Source organism: Dipteris shenzhenensis, chromosome 16 (genome assembly GCF_047967505.1).
Source record: "Dipteris shenzhenensis isolate YYH24624 ecotype China chromosome 16, Dip_SZ_1.0, whole genome shotgun sequence".
NCBI classification, from domain to species: Eukaryota; Viridiplantae; Streptophyta; class Polypodiopsida; order Gleicheniales; family Dipteridaceae; genus Dipteris; species Dipteris shenzhenensis.
In genome coordinates this window covers 12,934,797-12,945,945 of record NC_141611.1, presented here as the reverse complement: position 1 = coordinate 12,945,945, position 11,149 = coordinate 12,934,797, and the positions used below count along the sequence as shown (strand labels likewise).

The 11,149-nt window shown below is 43.8% G+C and overlaps 1 pseudogene; it reads right to left on the bottom strand.

The window, feature by feature from the left end:
- Positions 1 to 807: 807 nt before the first annotated feature.
- Positions 808 to 5,611, bottom strand: LOC147892573 (pentatricopeptide repeat-containing protein At1g11290, chloroplastic pseudogene; annotated as a pseudogene).
- Positions 5,612 to 11,149: the final 5,538 nt, after the last annotated feature.

The following is an 11,149-nucleotide window of genomic DNA, read 5'->3' as shown; positions in this document are numbered from 1 at the left end:
TTGTTCACCATCACACAATGGTAAATGCAAGGCGCTCAAGCAGTTTGCACATAGAACCAATTGGGTTTTTACAAAGTTGCATGGCTATCGAGGATAGCAACACCTTCTCTTTTGTTAGTGAGGCGTAATAACCTCCTCCATGGGCAATGAGGGCATTTCTTCAAAAGATGGCGATGAAATACCGAGGGTATTGCCTCTTACCTCATTTGATGGGCAAGGGTAGTGTCTACTCCAAAATACAAAGAGTGCTTATGGGCATGTTGGCTTTATGACGATTAAAAAGATCTGAGAGTACTAGCATAGTTAGAGTCAATGTGGCCTAAATGGTGCATGTGGTTGCCCTTTGGTATAGATGCTATAAGAAATTCATACATTTTGGAGAGGTGAAAAGGAGGATCCCCCATGCCACACATCATCTCATTCAACCTGGATCAATGGTCCAGATTGTGTCTCTCTCTCTTAGTAAAACCTTCACAACAATTTTAAAGACAACCTGCACGTCACATTTTCTTCTCAAAATTTCCACACATAGACTTTTCACAAAAACTGGAATTGCAGTCTGAACAAGTTGTTTTGGACGCTTCCAGACCCAATGGAGTTAACTGTTAGCTCTAGGTATTGATTCCAACACTCCGCCTTCTTTGTCAATTCAATCTGTTTGCTTCTGCTCATCACTTTTGTTGCTAATGGCTAAACTTTGTTTGATGCACTGCCAGATTTTGGTTAATGGTCACCTTGGCTTTTACTACTGGATGCCTTCTGGCTATGCCCCGAAGCTTTTCACCATCTATTTCTTTGTTATTGAACTATTGTTGCTGGTAGGATTGTCTCACTATGTCATCCAGAAAAGGTCAAATGTTGCCTTCAGTTGGATGTTCAACTCTGTTTGGGGTGCTCAAGTGGGGGGCGTCCCCAGGGTGTTGACCCTCATATTCACATACCCCCTCTCAATGACACATCATGGTCACACATCTACTCTATTGAAGAGAAACTCCGATCAAAGATGTCTTCATCATCAAGTTCATGATCTTGCACCTCCAGTACCTTTCAAGTCCTGCTCCACTTCACACATGAAAACAACTCAAACTGGCCCCACTAGTAGCATTGCTCATCCAAGTCACGTAAATGTGGGGCATTGGCCCTCGTACTCTGACATTATAGGCCACGAGGAAGAGGTTAATAGATCAAGTACAGATAACTTGCATGTTTGCAATCTTCTTGTCTCTAAAATGTACCAGTTCAAAAGACAGAAGACAGATTTCTCGTCGTTGTGCAAACCTACCACGATTCCATCTTGGCAAGATGACACCAAAGGCAAGGAGGTTTGTGATATGGGATTGTAACAAGGACAAATTAATGGAAAGCCTTCTCATGGGCACCTTGTTTTTGCGCCCAAATGTTTGTCCTCTCGCCATGCATTTAGTGTCAATATAGTTCCCTATCTTTCTGGTAAGTGTATGTGACTGGTGTTATCTATTCTCAACCTTGAAAGAGAGAGAAGGGCTTTAGGCACCTGTTTAAAATTGATCTCACCAATAATCACCACATGAACATACTCCATGCTCAATGTAATGAAAGCAATTTGCATCCCTCACAATTATTTTGCGTCGAACCACCGTGGATATGAATTTGATGGCAGAATGACAATCTGAGCACACTGGGAGGTTGTTGGTGATACGAATGAGTCTTCCTGGGGGGGTAGATATGAGCCCAAAAGCAAGGGCCAGCTTCTCACTGTGGTAGCAAAGGACGTCCTCTTTTTCTTCTTCATCCACATCATGAAGCACTAAATTTGTATCAGGTAAATATCCTGCCTCCTCCATTTGCCTACTCAATCTCTGCAACTCAGCATGTATATCCTCCAGTTGAGGATGCAATGCATCCGTAACAAACTCATGCACTTTATTATTCACCTCTATAAAGCTGCGACCTGGCACGTTTTTCACACCCTTATCCATCATTGCCTTTCTCACTTTTGATACTTCATCCAACCTACCTGCATTTGCATGGATGTTTGCTAGCAATATATATGGTGAAGGGTTCCTTGGATCCAACTCAAAAACAAATTTTGCAGCACGCACAGCCCTCTCTACATCACTGTGAATTCTGCACGATGCAAGCAAACTTGACCATGCTGGAGTGACATGTTCGAATGGCATACTGATGATCAGGTTCTCTGCCTCTTCCAATAGTCCTTGCCGGCCAAGAAGATCAACCATGCACAAGTAATGCTGCATAGATGGGGCTATGCCATGATCTTGACTCATAGAGGCAAAGTATTGCTTCCCCTTAGCAACCAGACCTGCATGACTGCATGCAGTGAGAACACAGAGGAAGGTGACATTGTCAGGCTTTACATCTTTGGCCAGCATTTGACCAAACAATTGCAGGGCTTCCTTGCAGTGCCCATTTTGGGCATAAGCTGCGATCATGGCAGTCCAGGAGAATACATTCTGCAGCCTCATCCCTGCAAATACAGCCCTTGAATCATTCAGGCTCGCGCACTTGCCATACATATTGACGAGGGCTGTCCCCATAACAACATCCAAGTCCCATCCATAGCCAACAATAGTAGCATGAGCTTCTCGACCCTCTTGTAATGCTGCAACACAGGCACATGCATCCAAAACACAAATAAAGGTGATCTTGTTGGACTGCACACCAGCAGCCTGCATTTCACCAAACAATTGTAGGGCCTCCTTGCCATGCCCATTCTGAGCGCATGATGCCATCATAGCACTCCAGGAGACAAAATGTTGCAGAGGCATCTCTGCAAACACAGCCCTAGAATCATCTACGCTCCCACACTTGCCATACAAATTGACAAGGGCAGTCCCCAGAACCTCATCTGACTCCCATCCATTTTCAACAACAGTGGCATGGACCTCTTGGCCGTCTTCTAAAGCTGCCATTCTGGCACATGCATCCAAAACACAGATGAAAGTGACCTCATCTGGCTTCAAGCCTTTGGCCTGCATTTGATTGAACAGTTCTAGGGCATCCTTGCTGTGCCCATTCTGGGCGCACACTGTGATCATGGCACTCAAGGAGACTGTACTCTGCAGGGGCATTTCTGCAAACACAGCCCTTGAATCATCCAAGGTCCCACACTTTCCGTACATATTAATGAGGGTTGTCCCCACAACAACATCCCAATCCCATCCGTTGCCGACAATAGCAGTATGGATCTCTTGACCTTCTTCTAGGGCTGCCACACTGCCACAAGCATCCACAATACAGACAAACGTGATCTGGTTTGGCTCGAGACCTTCTGCCTGCATTTGAACAAACAATTGTAGAGCCTCCCTGCCATGGCTATTCTTGGCACAAGCTGCAATCATGGCATTCCAGGAGACCTCATTCCGCATTGGCATCTCTGCAAACACAGCCCTCGACTCATCTAGCCTTCCACACTTGCCATACATATTGACGACGGATGTCCCCACAACGACATCCGACTCCCAACAATTGCAAACAATAGAAGCATGGATCTCTTGACCCTCTTCTAAGGCCGCTTCACTGCCACAGGCATCCAAAACACAGATAAAGGTGACCATGTTTGGTTCGAAGCCTTCAGCTTGCATTTGAGCAAACAATTTTAGAGCCTCCCTCCCATGCCCGTTTTGAGCACACGCAGTGATCATAATAGTCCAAGAATACAGATTCCGATAGATTATATTGTCAAACACAGCGCGTGCATACTTAAGTTTCCCACACCTGTTGTACATTTGAACAAGAAGGTTGCTTAGAAATACGTTGCCCGAATATCCACGCATGGTCATGTGTTCATGAACAAATTCACCCTCAGACAGGGCCTTGGCACTGCTGCAACGCCTCAAAAGCGAGGCATAGGAAGCCAAATCTGTCTGTGGACCCAGCTCACCGAGGATGTCCTGATTCAAGCTTTCAGGAGAGCAATACGAAAGGCCAACGGGATAATGCTCATCTAACACATGTGCAAGACAGGGCTTACTGGTTCCAACATCGCTTAACACCTTGTCTGCAAGGTTATTCCACTGGAAACTGTATCTCAGGACCTGGCCCTTGCGCTTACCAAAGGCTACTGTCGTATTCCTAGCCGGAAGGCAAATCCTATACGAGCTTGTAGGCGTGCAGCTTGATGCTCTGTGAGCTTGCCTTCTGTCGAAAGATAGCGTCCACGAAGAAAGAGAAACCCAGCAGAGGAATAGCATCATGGATTTACATGTTAGATTAGCAACTGTTCCCCAAACACAGAAATTTGTACTTAACTGCCCCGGAAATCTGGGAATGGTCAGTTTACACGCGGGTTTCACACGCGGCGCCTCCAGATTGGCAGACATCCAGGATGTGCTGAGGTGGCAGAGAGTCACTCCTAGATAGACAAGAAAAATCGGTGGCCTCAGTATGCCACCCGACGATGTGATCAGGCGGGCAGAACTCACCAAGTAAAGAAGGGAAATTGGGCGACCTCAATATGCCACCCGAAAGTGTGGTCTAGTAGGCAGAACTCACTAGGTAAATGAGAAAAATCGGGCGGCCTCAATATGACACCCAAAAGTGTGGTCTGGCAGAACTCACCAGGTAAACGAGAAAAATCGGGCGACCTCAATATGCCACCCGAAAGTGTGGTCTGGTGAAAATCTGCTAATCAGCATGATTTGCCAATATTCGAACCTAAGCCCCCCTAAACATAGCTTTAGAGTCCAACCACGGTACTAAGGGTCTTAGCACATGGGAGGAAATATGATAGGAATGGGAAAAAGTGGTCCCAACCATGTTCAAATGTATTTCATTCCTATTCCCTTCCCACCATGTGGTAACGCTCGAAAGAACTAGGGATGGGTTAGGTGGGAGAGCACACATGGCATCATTTCATGTGTTTAGGAGGTGGGGACAAGGACACATGCCATCATTCCATGCTTTCAAATCCCTAAAAAAGGGGATCCCATTCTGGTTCCAGGGTCTTGAGGCCATGGGAGAAAAAGTGGTTATTCCCATCCTAAACCCATCCTAGACCACTTGGCTTAGGACGGGAGTAATGTTGACAAAAAGATTCCCATCCTAAAGCCATGCTAGCCCCATCCATGTGCTAAGGCGGTAGCTCTCTTGTGAGCCACTGGACACCCATTTCAAACGGCCAGACAATCCTTCTCTTCCTCTCTTCTATTAGCCCCTGCTTGTGAAACTACCCTTATTGGCACAAACAGACACAGAATTGGCACTTCCCACCTCACTACCCAATCACGGAATTCCACTCCAACACTTCCCACCTGACTACGCCATCACGTAATAGTGAGGTGGGAAGTGCCAATTCTGTGTCTGTTTGTGTCGGCTGCATGCATTTCATTGGATGCGTCTATTGTGGCTTTCTTCTCTGTGCAGTGTAGCTCTCCTCGCGATTATCTTGAAGTCCGTCATATGATTGATTCTTCGACTGCTTACCGCCCTTGCCTCCCGGAGTGATGATTGTTTTCTGTGCTTTCTGTTTTCTAGCAGTTATGCTGTGTAGCGTGTATTTTTTCAACGATGCACTAACGTTGGTTGTTCTTACTCGCAGGACTTGCCAAAGTTTGTCCTGATGCACCCCAGTCTCTCGTGACACCAACGTCTGACAAGGTGACTCCTGCATCAGTCTAGTCTCCCATGACACCAGCCTCTGGCAAGTCGACTGCTCTATACAATGACACAAACATCCAAGAAAACGTGGTGGTTGTAAACGCGTATGGGGAACTCAATAGTATGATCCTCTTCACCTGTATCTCAACTCTTCTCCATTCTTATCGCAGCGATTTTTTGTTATCATACGCTTTACGATAGCAGTATTTGTTTCAGAGAAGTTAGTTGGGGGGGGGGGGGACGAGTCCATCTGTTCTTAATCAAGGTGTTTGTCAACGAAGAAATATAGTTGTCGCCCAATGTTAATGACCGTCACTTTGCGTATTCGTGGATTTTGGTTTCATTTGATGTGTTCCAGTTGATAGCAGATGCCATTGTCCTCAACAAAGCTTCTGCCGTATTTGCGAACAGACAGTTTCCCTTCAATTGTGTTTGCAAATCATTGTTTTGCATTGTCACTACAGAGACTTGCCTTCCTTTATTCGGCCGTTTTTCTAAATTAAGCCTCGTTTATTGTTTGAGTATGCTATTTAGGTCCTTCTGCTGCTAAATCCGCATGTTCTTATATGGAAAAAACAGCCTTTCCACCTAGTCGACCTTCAACTCTAGTACCAATTGCTTCTCCAAGCAGGCCCCCCAAGGAGAACTTGCTCAAAATTTTGCCAATCAAGAAATCTTCTTCCAAACGATCATTAAGGGGTTCGTTCCAAACAGAGCTAAAGAGGCTTATGCCCAAGGTGAGCACATTTTATCTTCTTTTCCATTTCTTCCTTAATAAAGTGCAAAGTTTTGATAGCTTGTTTTGTCTTTGCTATTAGTGAAGAAGCTCGTATGAACACACCCGGAGTATGTTGACTTTAGGTGTAGACTAACTTGATGAGGAGAAGTTGAAATGGTTATTTTATTCTACTTTTATGATAGCTTTGAAATTGTAGTCATCATTAATATTATAAAGCTATGGCCTTTGGGATTTTCTTTCCATACTACATTTGATGTTAATATGTAAGTCTCTTAGAATATGAAAAGGTTTATTATTGATGGCATGTAAATTTCTTCTTTAAAGACAAATTGAAACTGGTGCTTATGATTGTGCATTGCGACTCCAAACTTCTCTTGTTCAACACATTTTAATTATATTTTCGCTTGTAATGATTGAATACCTTATTTGTAGTTGTATGTTTAAGTGCAGCTAGCAAACAAATTGTGTTGAAACAAGATGGTGAGAAGGTAAATTCTTACAATGGACCTAATGACAATAACAATTTGCAACCACCATCCCATGATTTTCCTCCAAATGCCAAAGCCCTTATTCCAAGCAAAGAGAACTTTGTAGGGGGGGTAATTGGTGTTACTAGGCATAACTATTTGAATGTGCACCACATAGGTTTTTCTTTGAGGGGAAGTTATTATGTAAGTGTGGAACATACAAAGTCACAAATGCCAAATATCTAGTATTTTTGAAGGGTGACTTAAGACACAAACATTGTTCCCATACTATTACATTGCTCATACCCTCCACCTACATTCATCAATTTGTGGAACTTTTTGCAAGTTGGAGAATTCTATAAAATAGTGGGAGCAAGTGTGGTTCAAGTGAAGGAGGAACCTCTAAATTCTCTTTGCTTGTTGATGCAACTACATGCATCATTAGAGGAGAGCCTTTCAAAGGAAACCCTCAATCACTACCAGATCATTCTCTTTGCACTTATGTGCCTTGGGCAGCTCGGCAATTATCAACCTTTGCAATTGGAACGTAGCACACATTGTTGGGACACTAGCCATTGTCATCATCAAAGTTTGCATTGAGGATGGAATGGTTGACCAAATTATCATTGAGGATGGTCCTCGAGATCAGGATGGAGCTATAGTAAGTTATACCTACCCTTGACAACTTATTTGGTGCAACCAATATATGCGAAGCATTCTCATATGAAGTCTGTTTCATCTTTACTATTGTAGTTGTTATTCATGAATGAACGAAAATTCACACTTACCCAATTGATTCAAGAGTTCAATGAAGAAGGGACGGTTATGTATGTGCTGAAAAATGTCTCCTTCCTAAAAGCTAAAGGTAGTATATGTGTCTTCAATTTTACCATACTTGCTAATGTTCTTGATGACCCAACAAGAGATGCCTTGAAGACAACTTTCACAAACCAAATGGCTTGATTGGGCTACGGAACCAAGGTACCTTGTGTAAGATTGTCTCTATACTTTCTCCACTGCATTTAACAACCACTTACAAGTGTTCCCTAATGTTAGAAGAAGTGAGAGAGGGAGAGAGAGAGCTACATGTACACTAAGTTGTAATGAACATGAACATGAACATGAACATGAAGATATACATGTGAACCCCTTAGCATTAGGGTTAGGGTTTGCCCCTAATGCCCTAGAGGTATGGTGCAATTTACACCATCCTCAACACCCCCTCTTAAATTGCACGGTGCATGTACAAGACTTGTTTGTGGATTTCGTTTAGTGCGTATGATAGCATCCAAAAAAACTGGAAAGAAATCAGAGTAGTATGTATATACGTGAGCATAGTGACTATCCAGCAGAAGACTGTACAATGAGTACAACTTACGATCATGTACATAACGTGGATCTCCCCCTCTTAACTTGTGGGTCATCCTTCGCCTTCAGGAACAAAGCCCAAAAAATAAGCTGAAGGGAAGAGGAACGAAGCAAGATGCCCGCCTGGATCAAAGACTAGTTGATCAAAAGATGACTGCATGAAGAACAGTGTGTATGGCTGCATGCTGAACATGTCAAATCTGAACATGTCACAAGTGGCTGTGGACTATGCAGCTGCTTTGGAGAATAGGCATTTGGATCTAAAGCTAGTCGATGTAGCTATGACGATGTGATCCAGTAAGTTATGACATACAAGAGTGTCACCAACCCAAAAAAACTGACAGCAATGGCGGAGGTATGCTACAATAGAGTAACCTCTGCCGTATGATGCGGGATTGTAGAAGACCACATAGTCGGAGTGGACAGAGTGATCTAGGGGCTGAAAATATAGGGTTGAAGATGCAGGTATGATACACTGTTCTGCGGAAGAAGAGGCCTATACAAATGACAAGGTATAGGAACCTGTCCAACCTGCATGCTCAACTATCATGAGCTGGAGGTCGTCTAATGTGTGGATGGCTAAACATCCATTGGCATGGGATGTAGCATCTATCATAGGCTCAAGGTCTAGAATCCTGAAATATTACTGAAAATGCATAGGATGTCTCTGAAGCGAATGAGTTGCCTATGTTGATGTCGGGACTAATCTAAAGTCTTTAATCCACCAACCACTGATCTGCATCAAGTATGGACTATATATGACAGCCATTAGTGCATGCTGAAACACTAAGTCTCCCCAGGTTGTGCTATGGCTAAACCTGATGATTTCCATTGCACTAGGGCAGGACCACACTGATGCATAGGTATCCTCATGCTGAGGAATGATCCGCTGATTGAAAGAGGTGGGGGTGCTTATTGGATCCAAGGGTCGTGCAATGCGGCATGACTGAGCCGATGCTGGAATGTCCTAAAGACAGATGTGCTAATTTGAACTACTCATGGAAATTGTCCATGGTATCCTATGTATCAGAGGTTAAAGAACAAGGGATTGATGCTAAAATAAAATCATCTAAAGAGGTGAATGCGCTGTGGCATAAATCTCTGCATGCTGCTAGAGATGTGAGTGCCTCGTACTGAGGACTTACCTGCTGCTGAAAAACTAATGATCATAACTAAACTCATGCTAAGTATCCGTAGCATCTATGTCAAAAGATGGAGTCGGATGGATGCATAAATGTGATGATTGTACATCACAAAAATCAGACTGTGCTGATGTAGATGGGACTACCTTATGCTAAGGGCTTACTGTCAAATGTGGCTCATGCTACGGGCTTACTGCCAAATGTGCCTCATGCTGAGGCTTACAAAGAAGTGTGCCTCATGTGAGGGCTTATCGAGGAATGTGGATGATCAGAAACTATGGGTTGATCCATGCTAACATGCGGAGAATCTGCATCGGAGGCTCGAGCCGGCATCATACACTAGTGCATACCCTGTTGCAATGAATGGTCGAAGAAGGTTCTCTTTCCATTTCGGAGTCATGATTGGTGTATCATCAACTGTGTGATGTGAATAACTTCATGCTGGAGGCGGATCTAGTGCTCTATCCAAGAGGCTTACCCATGCACCAGCAAGAGTGTCTACCCATGAGAACACTGTGGGAAAGCTGCCATTGGTGGGCTTACTCTCAACTGTCAAAACCAAGTCATGGTGGAAGAATTGCAATGTGCCAAGGATCAAGTCTGTAACATAATGGTGATGATTACGTGTCGGGAGTAGTCAAGAGGATGTACAAGGCTGATGTATGTGCAAGAACTAATGCCAAAAATAGTCAATGGAAATGATTGTACATGGGTGGCATATGTGTGTGCAAATGTGCAGCAATTCTGAATCCAAGAGAGGGATAACTCTGCCAAGTGTTACACTGAGTGATGAACTACCAAATGCCAAGGGACTGAGCTGGTGTCAGTGTGTGAATGTGTACATGGATGATAGAAATGAAGGGACTGATATCGGTGGAAACAAATCAGGTAATGTCGCAATGGCTGACTTGGATTTGGTGGAGTTGGATCTCCTCTAAATCTGAGCTAGTCTATAGCTAGACTACATGTTAAAGCGTCAAATGCAGCAAAATGAATTTTAGTTTGTTCATTTTATGTGCTAGGTGCGCTGTAATGGATCTAAAGTTGGTTTCGAGGATCAAGATTCAATGATGCTGACCTATGAAAATGTCAGATGGCAGATCTGAGGTGCTTAGTGCATAGAGCACAATTTGGCAATCATTTTTGCTTTTTGGATCACCACAAAATTCCACCTGGATAAAAAGTTATGGCTCCCAAAAGGATGGCCAAATTTTGATCCCAAGAGGGTGATCAAAATGATGATGTGGCTGGATGGTGCATATGCTAGAGCACAATGTGCCTATGAAACACTTATGCTAAGGTGGCACTATGAGTCATATGCTAAGGATGTTTTACTAATTTTGGGACAATTCCAAGTCCCAATGTTATAGAAAATTCACTATTACTTTCCTGCTATGCTCGAACTTGAGTTCGAGCATGGCCTATAATCCCAAAATCAAGGAATTGTCCCAAAATTACTAAAACAGTCTTTGCTCTTACAAAAAGGTGCCTGTGAGACAAAGTGTGCTAAGGAGGCACATGATGACATGGCACTGTGTTGCCACATGTCAATGCTGAGGTGGTAATTTATTGGCTGGACAGTGCTGATGGGACCACTGATGATGTGGCATTGCTACATGTCAATGACATGGCAATTGATAGGTCCTGGTGATGTGGCATTGCTACATGTCAGTGACATGGCAATTGACAGGTCCTGGTGATGTGGCAACTAGGGCCAATGGTGACATGGCAATAAGACTGCCACATGGGCAAGATGTGACCACAGTGGTAACCCTGAGAGTGGATGAGGTGACTGAGGTTAGGGTTGCAACGTGGCATCAGCTTAACCATTGGCT